The sequence below is a fragment of the Rhagoletis pomonella genome, unplaced genomic scaffold (genome assembly GCF_013731165.1).
Source record: "Rhagoletis pomonella isolate Grant_MI unplaced genomic scaffold, Rhpom_1.0 Rhpom_scaffold_00008, whole genome shotgun sequence".
NCBI classification, from domain to species: domain Eukaryota; kingdom Metazoa; phylum Arthropoda; class Insecta; order Diptera; family Tephritidae; genus Rhagoletis; species Rhagoletis pomonella.
This window is the reverse complement of record NW_023458562.1, coordinates 41,429,584-41,442,858: the sequence shown is the minus strand read 5'-3', so window position 1 is coordinate 41,442,858 and position 13,275 is coordinate 41,429,584. Positions and strand designations below refer to the sequence as shown.

The 13,275-nt window shown below is 40.9% G+C and overlaps 1 protein-coding gene across 3 annotated transcripts in view; it reads right to left on the bottom strand.

Annotated features, from left to right (window-relative positions):
• Positions 1-6,050: 6,050 nt before the first annotated feature.
• Positions 6,051-13,275, bottom strand: part of LOC118744879 (H/ACA ribonucleoprotein complex subunit 4) — a 15,495-nt gene continuing 8,270 nt past the window's right edge. For 2 of the 3 annotated variants that reach the window (XM_036478280.1, XM_036478281.1), the window contains 2 exons: positions 13,195-13,236; positions 6,051-6,191 (listed from right to left, as the gene is read on the bottom strand). The gene's annotated coding sequence lies outside the window, so the exon portion shown is untranslated. The remainder of the gene's footprint in view (positions 6,192-13,194; positions 13,237-13,275) is intronic. The other variant, XM_036478282.1, reaches the window with a different exon arrangement.

Here is a 13,275-nt window from a genome sequence, read left to right as displayed (position 1 = left end):
TTGACACGAACTGATCGCAGGGAAAAGTTAAATTTGCGAGTGTCTTGACGATCAATTGCATATTTTGCAGCAAATGTATGATTTTGCATATTTTGCAAAAATACCTGATTTTGCATATTTTTGCTTTTTTTTATTTACAATCATTTAAATTTAGTGCGAAATCTCTTGACAAAACCTCTAATATGGGTCCTGGGACATAGGGAAATTTATGGAAACGAGGCAGCGGACGAACTAGCGAAGTGCGGCTCCGCACTGAATGTGTTCCACGCGGTGGACATGGGCGCTTCGCTCAGGGAGATAAAAGCATCAATTACATTCCCACGACAGCTGGTTCTACGTACCAGAATGACTCGGGTTTTACCCGACCAAGGGCTGTTGTTTCGGTGATCTAACCCCGTTTAGGTCGGCGAAATCCATCAAACGTTGCTCGATCCTAGGGCTACACCTTCTCCGCACCCTTCCACTCAGGGCTGGCATAGTCAAACCCAGGACCAGAAACCTACACCTGCTGCGTATGCCAGAGACGACTCCATACAACCTCCACCTCGGTCAGGTGCAATGCCAGTGACTGGTGGAGTCACCTCCGTAACTGCTCGCGCCTGCGTACGCACCGGCAATGGACCACGTCGTTCGTGGCCCCATGCTGTGCGAACCGGACCGCCTCCACGGCAAACCACCACCCGCCTGGGCAGCACACAATCAACACACCCACACCCCAACACAACACAACAATAGACACACAAACAAACACAATAGCACCCACACACCGCCGCCGGCAACACCTAGTCCCTCCGACAATCTGCTCTGTTTGTCAGTCCAGAATATACCGTAACGTGACATCAGTCAAGTGCAACTCTTGCCTCGGCTGGTGCCACTTTAGGGCGTGCTCAGGTCTTCGCAACACACGAGATTGGACGAGTGACTATTTGGGCCCCTGCTGTGCTGCCCCGTCGCATCCCTCCCCCGCGACGCCGCCAACCACCACCACAAGGCAGCACCCCCTTTTGCAGCACGTACAGCAGGGGGCCGGCAGGCAACACAACTCTTTAACACCACACATCACAATCGGTCTCCCAAGGCACACAAAGGTGCTATAATTTAACTGCAACGGACTCCAGAGCAAGATCGAGGAGATAACTGCCTTCATGGGAAGGCATGGAATACTAATAGCTGGTATTGTTGAATTGCGCCGGATACAACGTGCACCGTCGAGATCGCGAGCGAGATAATGGTGGAGGTTTAGCGTTCATCACGCACCACACCGTGCAGTATCGTCTCATTAAAGCAGACATCGACCGCAGGGATACCATCTTAGAATGTCAGGGTATTGCTATCCGGTCAGGCGATGTTGAGCTCAAAATATTTAACGTATACATACCCCCTGTCACCAGCTGCCCGGCAGGATATCACCCTGAAATAGGTGCGCTACTCAGAGGTGAAAACCGTATGGTAGTTGGTGACTTTAACGCGCACCACGATCTCTGGCACTCAAGCCCGTCAAATGATTGTAGGGGAATACATCTGGCTGAGCAGATAGACGATTCGACATTCTGCACAATGAACGACGACGCACCCACCAGAATTATGGGCAGCTGCTGCAGCTCGCCAGATCTAACAATTGTCAGCGCTGGTCTGATAAACAGCGTATCATGGCGACCTATGCTGACTCTAGCATCAGACCATCTGCCCATAGTCATCTCGATTGATAAACCTGCCGACTTTGCTTCCGTGGATCACCGGACTTATGTCAACTTTTCCAAAGCTGACTGGAAAGGCTTCGCGGATGTTACTGAGGGCGCCTTCACTGCACTACCCATACCAACCGACGTTCATATAGGTGAACGTAAGTTCCGCAGGGTTGTCACCGCTGCTGCAGCTCGCTTCATCCCAGCAGGATGTATTAAGGATCCACGTCCGAATTTTCCTGCCGAAGCGGCTGTTCTAGCTGATGAGCGCGACAACCTTCGTGAGGCCGATCCCGGAAATCCCCGTATTAGGGATCTCAATTCGGAGATTCGGCAACTTGTGAACGTACATAAGCGGAAGAAATGGGAGGAGCATCTGAAGACTTGCAACTTCGCCTCTGGTGTGAGCAAGCTTTGGTCAACCGTGAGGTCGTTGTCCAACCCGACGAAGCGCGACGACAGAGTCGAGATAGACTTTGGTGACCACGCTTCGTCGGACCCGGAGAGATGCGCGAGCTATTTTAGCCGGCAGTTCATTCTGCATCCTCCGGTGGATAAAGCCAAACGTCGAGTGACCAGAAGGCTGCACAAAATGCCAAAACCTAGTGCGCCTCTTGTTTTCACCAGCGGTGAGGTAAGGGTAGCCATCGGGAAGGCGAAAGCCTCCAAAGCCATTGGACCCGACGGAATATGCATGTTGATGCTGAAAAATTTGGGTCCTGCGGGAGTAGCATACCTAACGGAGGTCCTCAACCTGTCAATGGCCACTCTCGTCATTCCAGACATCTGGAAAATGGGGAGAGTGGTAACACTGCTCAAACCGGGGAAACCAGCCAACAAAGGAGTCTTATCGCCCGATAACTCTCCTTTCCCCGGTAGCGAAGACACTCGAAGCCCAGCAGGAGGAGCAGCAGCTCCCGTACTTCACGAACCACCTGACCCCAGCGAAGCATCAACATGGGTTCCGTAAAGTGCATAGTACAACAACAGCACTTAACGCCATAAACACTCATATAACTCGTGGCCTAAACCGAAACCGCCCCTGTGAGAGAACTATTCTAGTAGCGTTGGACCTGTCCAAGGCGGTCGACACTGTCAGTCATTCAACGCTACTAGAAGATATAGAGGCCTCCTCACTCACACAGGGACTCAAACGGTGGTCGGCGAATTACCTGAGTGGTCGACACTCGTCAGTAATCTTCAGAGACAAAACCAGCAAGCCACGTAAAATTAAACAGGGGGTACTACAGGGTGTTAATATAGTCTCGTATGCTGACGATTGTTCGATCATGGCGTCTGGGAATGGAATTGATGACTTGTGCTCAAAAGTAAACGGTTACCTCTCCGAACTTTCTCGCTTCTTCACTGCAAGGAGCCTTGCCCTATCCCCTGCGAAATCCTCGGCAACCCTTTTCACCACCTGGACGAAGGAGGTCAGACTGCCACTGGGTATTCACGTCGATGGCGTAAGAATACCGACGGTGAATAGCCCGAAAATCCTCGGAGTTACCTTCGACAGTCTGCTCTCCTTCTCGGTGCATACAACCGCAATTGTCAACAAAGTACAGAGCCGCAACAATGTCCTAAGTCGCTGGCCGGCAGCACTTGGGGCAAAGGTAAAGAAACATTGTTGGCAACATACAAGGCAATTGGCCGGCCGGTTCTGAACTACGCAGCGCCCGTATGGTCGCCGGGGACTAGCAGGACGCAGTGGATGAAGCTGCAGGCCTGCCAAAACACGGCATTACGAACTGCGACAGGATGCCTCCTGATGCCGCCTCAACACCACCTTCACGACGAGGCCCAGATGCTCCCAGTAAAGGAGCATAACATAATGCTCTGCAAGCAGTTCCTCACTGGGAGCCTCAGACGTGCCCATCCCAGCGGGAAACTGCTCGCGGAAGAGCCCTCGCCACGGCACGTCAGGAGGCATCTTTACGAACTGACAGACGAAGTCCAGAGATATAATAAACAACCTCTGGACCCGTCAGCCTACCGACAGGCCCTGAACGGCATTCACAGGGAATCAGTCTCAAGTTATGTAGACTCCCACCCTGTGAATGCCGTTCTAGGCACACAACCACCGGACGTGGACGGGACAGAACTTTGTCTGCCTCGGGAGACCCGCACTACAATAGCCCAACTTCGCTCTGGCTATTGCAGCAGGCTCAACAGCTACCTGAGCAGAATCAACGAGGATGTGCCCAACCAATGCCCGGCATGTGGAGAGTCGCCACATGACTGCCGGCACCTCTTCACATGCCCTGAGAATTCCACTCAGCTAACGCCCCTGTCCCTATGGACAGCCCCTCTGGAAGTAGAACACTTCCTTGGCATCCCCCTAGCTGAAATAGACGACAACGTTGATGGATGAACCGCCCCGAACGGGGCTTAGTAGCCGCTACAACAACAACAACAATCAATTACCAAAATTTATAACTCAAAGACCAGGCAGAGGGGGAATCTTACAGGATCGTAAGGTTACCGATTTGTTCATGCCTTACATGGAAACTAATCCGCAACACCCTTGACAAAAAAGAAATTCTAAAAAATCAGCGGTAATTTTTAGCTATTTGAATCTTGCACTTTATTATTCTAAAATTAAACGGGCTGCGCCGACTTCGCCCTGAACACATAGATTACAGTGCCTCCGAAAAGCCTCCCAGAACCTCTTTCTCTACCTATATTCCCTCAAGAGAGGACTGGGTAGGACGGAGTTACTAAGGCTTCCGGACTTTTTCAATGTATTTCAGGTGGAAATAGCTGCCTTCAAGGAAGCGGTAGACTTACTGCTGAAGGGTGTGATGGTGCATTTGTAATCGGCACTTCTTTATCCATCGCGTCAGAGTCCTTCTTAGGTACTTCTTCTAGTTTAGGTGCCGGGCAGTGATATCGCTGAAAACTGCGTAGCTGATGACCTGGCGTTGGAAAGGCCCCTTTAAAACGTTATCCCCAGATAAGAAGCAACTAAGGACGCCTCTCCTGCGGTACACTCTTGGATGGCTGCGCCTAGTGTGAGCTCAGCGAGTGCTAGACTACCACGCAAACTTCGTACTCGCAATAATGAAATTTCATGCTTTACTAAATACCTAATAAAATGGACAAAAAAAGCGATGCTCCTTTCGTGACATAAAACAGGGAAAGAAAATGTTTTTATAAGGCATTTGAAGATAGTTTTTGCAGGGCAAGTAACGAGTGACCCATCGTTACCCCTTAAAGGCGCCGAATACCACGTTACCTCTCAAGAGCTAGTGATGGGAGTTTTGACAGGCCATTGTGCGATTAATATTCACTCGGTAAGACTAGGAGTTTCAACTGATCCCTTTTGTATCAGCTTTCAAGAGGAAGATGAAGTGGAATCATCTTCACACTTTCTTTTGGGGTCCAACTTTCGCCAGGCTAATATCAAAGTATTTTGGCTCACTCTTCAGAACTAACGCAAAAGATCGCAGGGATCGAAATTTGCCACATTAAAAATATGGTAATCGGCTCGCGGCGTTAACCCAACCCAACAACTTATACATTTTTTAACAAATCGTCCGCTATATTGGGTCCGCCATTTTGAATTTTGGAAATGTATTTTAATATTCGAATTATGTGACGACGAACATCCCTAATTACCGAATTTCATTGAAATCTGTCTAATACATTTGGAGTAAATACCAGGGGGGCTACTCTGTAATACGATGCGATAGCAAAATTGCGAAAATTCGGAAGATTGCCACCCTGCAATGCGACAAGCGCATTGAAAATTGCCCTTTTAGCACTCATTTTTCCCCTTTTGCATTTTAGACACTCTGTAATGCGTAAACGAAAGCCAAACTGTTTCTTCTATTGCGATTTGCGTTCGATAGCTCTACAGCTATCGCAATCTACAAACTGCGTTTAATAAAGGAAGATTTCGATATACATATCTCCTTTATGTAGGAAGCTAAATCCAATAAATTGTGTTACGGGTTTACATACCGATCACACAGCAGTGAAAATTCAAATTATCCATGAATTTCGGCTAAAGCTAAATCGTGGATATTCTTAATCGAATATAATCTACCTCTTTAGCAGAAAAAAAAGGAAATTACCATAAAATCCATTCCCTGCTTATAACTCTGACTAGCATTTGAATTATTTTTTAGGTATTGGAAATTTAATTTTGGGTGTTTTAACGCCATGCGGGTTTACTAGTCTTTTGATACTTTCTACGACAGCGGTCTTTGTGCGGTAATTAGTCAACGTTGCGAAAAGAACGCGAATCAGTACTTGACACTTTTAACAACAAGCAACATTACCGTGTTATAATCGCAAATATTTCAAGTTCATTTCAAATTTAAAAGTACGTACCCTGTGCCCAACGCGTTATGGTCTTTGTTAGTCTTCTAGATGACCTTGCTCATCCGACTATGTTACGTTATCAGTTTCGATAGCAATATTTCCTCAAAATTTTGGTGATCGCACAATCACCAATCCGATGAACTTAGCGGCTTCTTACTGAACATTGTCATTGTCTTCCTAAAATCAAATGTAGTTATGAAAGTTACAAACATTGTATCATATTGTCTAATACTACTAATACTGTAATTTCACGAAATCGTTTCATGAAATGTAATTAAAATACATGAAATGGTGAAATGATTTCGTGAAAAGACAAACACATAGACATAGACATAGACTGAATTGCCATTCCCGAGTTATCGCGGTTTTAAGAGCTGAAGGATTTGTATGCTTAACGCTCGTATATATACTATTTTTGGCAGAACTTCGAGTATTGTGGTATTTGTTTTTTGAAATCTGTAGCAAATGCACGAGCTTTTATTTATTATTCGAGAACAGCGAAACTTTAGTTATAAAATATTTTCCAATGAAATACATATGTATATTCAAAAATAACAAAGTTATTGAAAAAAATGTAAAAGAACCCAAAAAATACCCACTTGGTTCGGATAATGCGGTATACTATTCCACATTACGATAACGTAGCTGTCATCGCCTATATAATGTTGCCTTGGCTCCACTTTCGGATTTCCCCCATGATTCAATAATAAAAGATTGTGTAATTTGTGACAGCTAAAATTTGACAGTCCTTTATCTAGATTTGTATTTTGGAAGTAGGAGAAAGGGGAAGAATGTAATCGCCTTTTGCCAAAACGGTAGTAGAAAGGTACTAAAAAAGTGCGCAAAGTATACAATTAGAAGTAAAATGTGTATAATTAATTCGATGTGAATTTGAAATATATTTGGGTTTTTAATGGAAATACTAAACAATACGTATAAATATAGATTTTTAATTTAAGTTATTCGTCATTTCCTGGAACAAGTCTAAAATACCGACCGTTCAGCTATGCAAAAACGAAAAATGCAGATCAATAGAACTTTTTACGCTCATTTCAACCATGCCAAATTATTTAGCGCAGGTAAAATATAAAGACTTTTTAGAAGGTTAAAGTTAAATTTTTTGATTTTTTTTTAATATTAATATCTTATGAACCACATAACCGATTAAAAAACTAATAACGTCACCATAAAAATAATCAGTTTATCTTTCAGCTGATAAACATAATTGAAATTGTTTTTTTATATATTTAAACCAAAACCAGTAAAAAACGAACAAATGTTATTTTTTCATGAAATAACCTTTTTTGGAAATAAACTGCATGAATAATGGTGAATTTATATTATTTAGAAAGTAAAAGCTATTATCTTTAATTCGATATACATATTTCATTATGATCTACTTTCGGGTTTTCAGAACTAAGTGATAAATAAAAAATATAAATAAACAAAGCAAATAAACCTCTTATATCTTATTTATTTTTAACCTGCGCCAAATAAATTTGGCACTTTTGGTTATTTTATAGCTAAACGGTCGCTATTCTAGACTTGTTCCAGAAAATTACGCAAACGAAGGTGATGCCAACGAATGTTTAGTATGAAGAATTTTTGGTTTTACTACTAATATAACTAAAAACTGTAGAGTGAGCAACATTCTGCACAAGTAAAGGAGCCGATTTTATGTGTGGGAGCGAGAAGACTGTTTTATTACAAAACCTTTCTATTATTGAATCATGGATTTCCCTATTTTTAGCATCTAGAATAGAAGTGAAGTTCAACTAATTAAAAGTCTACGTATGGAGGGTAATGTGGTATAGTAATACCTTAACCGACCTCTTGTGTACCACAATGACCGATTTTCAAAAATTCCAAACAAACTCGCACAAAATCTACAAAACATAAATTTTCTGTTATCCGAGGCTTTTGCAATATTAACAGGTTTTTCTTTCAAAATTAATTTTTTTAAACAAATAAAGTTGATTTCTTGCAGTTAAAAAAACTTTATTTTAATTTTGGATCACATGTTTTGTGCGACTTAAAGAAAACCAACTGGTTTTACTTCATATATGTATTATAACCCCGTTTTTTTTAAGTCATCATACGTTGAGGTAATAACAGTTATTGTAGACTTCCCAGATTTGAAGATAGCGACAACACCACATTACACTCCTATAACACAATACCCGAAGTTCCCCTAATACTTGTTAATGGATTCCTAAATTGATACTGCGGTTTGTTCGTGGAAATACGTTATAAATGCATATAGCATATACTGTTATGTAAAAACATAAGAGACACGACATCTTGACCAGTTTTGACTCTTTTCCTTTCGTTTGTTTAATGTTCATTAATTTTTTATTAAAGACCAGTTAATTATATAATACTTAGAGAAACCAAAAAAAAAGGTTCTTGAGCAACACCGTGCCAGACGCAGTTAAAATAATGATTTTTCTTTTTATTTTTTTTAGCTAAAACTATCGGGTTTTCAACGCGGACAAGACGAAGTATCTCCTGTCATCAAACAAACAGTCAGCACATTCGTGCCTTGCAGGGGCGGGGGAAGACGTGGGTATGGTGGGTAGTACTACCCACCTGAAATTTTTAGAGGTTTCAAATTACCCACCTAAAAATGTTTTGGAAGAAAAACAAGTCCAATTTAAAATCCTGTTTTAACCACAGCTGAAGTGTATTTTCGGAAGATATATTATGAAATTTTTGACAAAATTATTTGCTCCCTGAGAAGTAGATTTGATACTGAGGGCGTGTGTGAATCGGTAACAAAGTTCTATGGGGAACGCTGTTGAATAATATTTTTACTATGGTGAGACAGTTTTGCCAATCTGGTGTGTGAAATGAAATATTTTTGACAACAGTAACTTTTTAATAACCACAAATTTATGCGGAATAAAATATTACAAATTGAAGTGAAATTAACATTAAAAAAAAACATCTGCCATCTTTGATTCAATTTAAGCTTTCATTCAATCGTTCATCAATTTAAGCTTTTATTTAACGAAAAATTACAGACTATGCATTTGTCAAAAATTTCACTAGCCTCATGAGCTACTAAAATTTTATTCACCTCATAGTTGTCAAAAATTCACTCGCCGCGAACTTTGTTACCTAACTCACTGTTTATTCGATGATGAAAAAATCTTTTTTAATATTGCCTGATTATGAAAAGGCAATATGACCATCGAAAAAGAAAATAAAGTTAAAAGTGGCAACGTCTTGATTATAAAAAGGCAATAAGATGACCATCGAAAAAGAAAATAAACCTAATAATGGCGGCGTCTTGCGCTTATTTGTAAATATTACCACTAATCAATACTTATTTGCGTGATTTAGTTATTTGCGAATAAAAAATTAACTCAGCGTTTATACGGCAAAGTTTACCATTTTTCAAATTGTTATTTGCAAATAATACGTGCGTACGCTCTGAATCGGCAACGTTTTATAAAACTTTAGAAAAGTTCATTCTTGGTGAGACGTTCTTTAATAATGCCATGTTTTATAATACAGCCCGATTCTGAACAGAAACTCCCCGGGAATTTTCTCTTTTCCCTTTCCTCCTATCATGAATAAAAATTCCTTGAGGATTTTTATACTAAATGGCGGAGTTGAGCTCTCAAAAAAGTGTCAAATAGCTTTTTCGAAGTTCGAATATAATCCTCCCAAGTTTTCGGGGAAAATGCTACTACTAGGAGTTAATTATTGGGGGATTTCTTTCTCGGGAGAAAAAATTCCCGGAGAACAAACTCCCCGGGAGTATTAAGAATTGGCCTGATAGTGATTTTGACGAATGCAAACTCAATAGCGATAAAGATATGGCTCTGTGCATAATAAGGCGTACAGAGCAAAATCCAAGATCCGTGAAAGACCTTGTGCAATTTGTTCGCGAAATTGTATGCGGGGCTTGTTCCTTAATTGGTACGCTCCATCAGAATACTTGCTACAATTCCAGGGTCTTCATGCTCTAACGAGAGGAGCTTTCTGTTTTGAGTAAGGCGAAATGTTATTTGCGCTCGACAATGCACCAAAAACGGCTCAACCATGTAGCAACATTGCATTCTTATCCATGAACTCGTGAACAACTCCATTTCTCGAAATTCAAAACGAATGGCCGTGTTTTCACTGCAGAAATACATTTCTTTTGATGAAATGATAATTTCCATGAAATATATACAGTGGCGATCAAAACCGAGTGCATGTACATTTTATTACTTACAGTAACATAATTTTTTAATTTTTGAAATTTTCAGCAATTGGTCCTTATTATCTAAGGAATAAAGCCTAGTATACAGAAAAACTAAACTTAAGAAAGAAACAAGCGATTCACAGCAAAACCGCAAGGCAACTCTATTGACTCAGTTTTGAACTTTTCTGTTGTTTTGTTTGTTTCATACGTCTGGAATGCAGCCACTGCATCTCTCAATTGAACAGGCTGCAAAGCGAACCCTCCTTAACTTTGCACGAGAGGGCTTCGGCAAAGGCAAGGTGTTATCATCCAGGAACAGGGACAAGCTAGGTACCCAGCTCCCCCTGGCTTTGTTCCCCAGGGACGATATTAACAGAGAGGTGGTCTTCAAGAGAAATTTCAGGACCCTCACTTACAACAAGGCGACGTGGTGTACCTCTATTATGCAGTCACATACAGGCGAGCACAATACAGTGGTACACTGACGGCTCTAAAACACCCGCGGGGATTGGAGCAGGCGTGTACGGCCCTAGGCTGAAGCTTTCGGTGCCCCTGGGAACTTTCCCTAGCATCTTTCAAGCGGAGGTCTATGCCATCAGTATGTGCGCTGAGATTAACATTCACAGGAACTATAGGAATGAAAGGATACTTATATTAAGTGATAGCCAGGCGGCACTTAGGGCCCTCTCAGCATTCGAGATCAAGTCCTCCTTGGTTTGGGAGTGTGTCGAGATGCTCAATGCTCTGGCGGAGGTCAATGATATCCAACTAATGTGGGTACCAGGGCACATGGGGGTTGCAGGAAACGAAGAAGCTGATCATCTGGCCAGAACGGCCGCTTCCTCGACCCCGATAGGACCTGAGCCCTTTCTGGCAGTAGGACCCAACACCATAAAGGAAATGCTCAGAGGGGAAAACAGCAAACAGAGGGAACTGCACTGGCTTGGCACCATGGGCCAACTTCAGGCAAAAAGCTTATTAGGAGGTTACAATCTGTCAAGATACAGGCTTCTCATGGATCTCCCAAAAGAGAAACTAAGAATTATTACAGGTTTTATGACGGGCCATTGTAGCCTCAGAGGGCACCTGCATAAACTAGGTATCTGGTCCAGCGACCTGTGTCGCTTTTGCGATGCAGCCAAGGAGACTCCTATACACCTTCTTATGGAATGTGAGGCTGTTGCACGCAGTAGGCATAGGAGCATAGGGCACGTCTGGCCAAGAGAGGAGTACATACACTCACTGTCCCCGAGGTCTATTATGAAATTTATAGACACTCTGGGGCTGGTTGATGTGTTGTGATGAGCTAGGGGCACAATAGACCTACTGGTCGCAGTGCCATACCTAACCAACTATCTATCTATCTATCTGCACATAAAAGAGTATTTCAGATTAAAGTTGTCAATAAATTAGTGCGCGGAAATTTCAAATCCGTGTTTTAAATTAAAGCTCAATCTTTCAACTACATGGGTAAGTTCAAAGATTTTAATTTAGATCGCGCGTTTTCTTGTAATAACCCGAAATAAGTGGGCAAATAGGATAAGAGTACCCTCTGCTAAGTCGAGTTGCCACTGTGAATTTTGGAAGCCGCATTATTAATAAACTAGTGCTCCGGAAATCTAAATATTAGCGCTAAATTAAAACTTAGTCTTTTAACTTCACATGTGAGTTCAAATATTTTGATTTCAATTGCGCGTTTTCATGTAATAAACCAAAATAAGTGTGCAAATACCAAAGGGTACCCTTTGCTAGGTCCAGTTGCCACTGTGAAATTTGGAAGCCGCATTATTAATAAACTAGTTCTCCGGAAATTTAAATATTAGTGCTAAATTAAAATTAAGTCGTTTAGCTACATATGTGAGTTGAAATATTTTGTTTTTAATTGCGCGTTTTCATGTAATAAATCAAAACAACCTAGCTCCCATTAGGCTTATTAATAAGATTTATACCTGTTTCTTATTTGTTGTTTTGGACCTAAAATTAAAGGTTTAAACGTTTTATTACACCAAATTTCCTTTAAATTGTAATTAACTTACATTTTTGTAGTAGTTCCCTTTTAAAATGCCAGTGAAAATTCTCCCAGAATAACGAAATCAATTCTCCTTTTTGACATTCGTAATACCTACTTTTTTCCCGAAATACATTTTCCCTTTTTCGAAGATCGTTTAGAATAGGAGAATAGGGAAAAGAGGTAAAATCCTCAGGGAATTTTTATTCATGATAGTAGGAAAGAGAAATGAGGAAAAATTCCTAGGGAGTTTCTGTTCAGAATCGGGCTGATAAAAAATCTGCAAAGTTTCATCTTAATTTTCAACTTTTATTGATTTTTCAGAATTTTGTTTGTTTATGCAGTTTAATAGCTCATTAAAAAATCGCGTTTATTAATAATTTCTGGCTGTATTAAAGCATTTTTTTTCCACAAAAAAAAATTTTGGAATATATTTTGAATGGAAAAAAATGCATAACAGTCAGAAAAAAAGTATTAACAACGAAAGAGATTTTTTAGCAACTTAAAACTTGCACTTAATAAATTAACTAGACTTTAATGGGCCATCTCTAGTTAACTGTCGATTCTGAGTTAACTACGCACTGTGAAATTGGCCCTTATATTGTGATTGTTATATAATGAGTAGACTTTTGTGGAAAAATAGTAAACTTTAAATAAACAAAAGAAAAAAGCGTTGTAAAATAGCCAAAATTTATCAAAATGTTGATGACTTACTCAGCTGATCACAAGTAAATATGGTGTTGTTACGTCATGAGCTACTTTTATGAAAAAAAATTAACATTAATTAAAGAAAAGAAAAACAGTCAAAATTGATCAATACGTTGCCAGCTTAATTACTCGATCGCAAGTGTATGTGTAAAGTATTAAAATCAGTAAGACCAATCAATGGCATTCAACACGAAGTAATTTTCAGTTAGGTGAAAAAGTTAATTGTTTATCATGTTAATTTGTATTCTACATTCTTAATAATAACTTACATTTTAAATGATAATTTAGATCGTTACATCACATGAGCGAACCTAAAACAGAAATTACATCTTAATGAGACAATTTAAAAA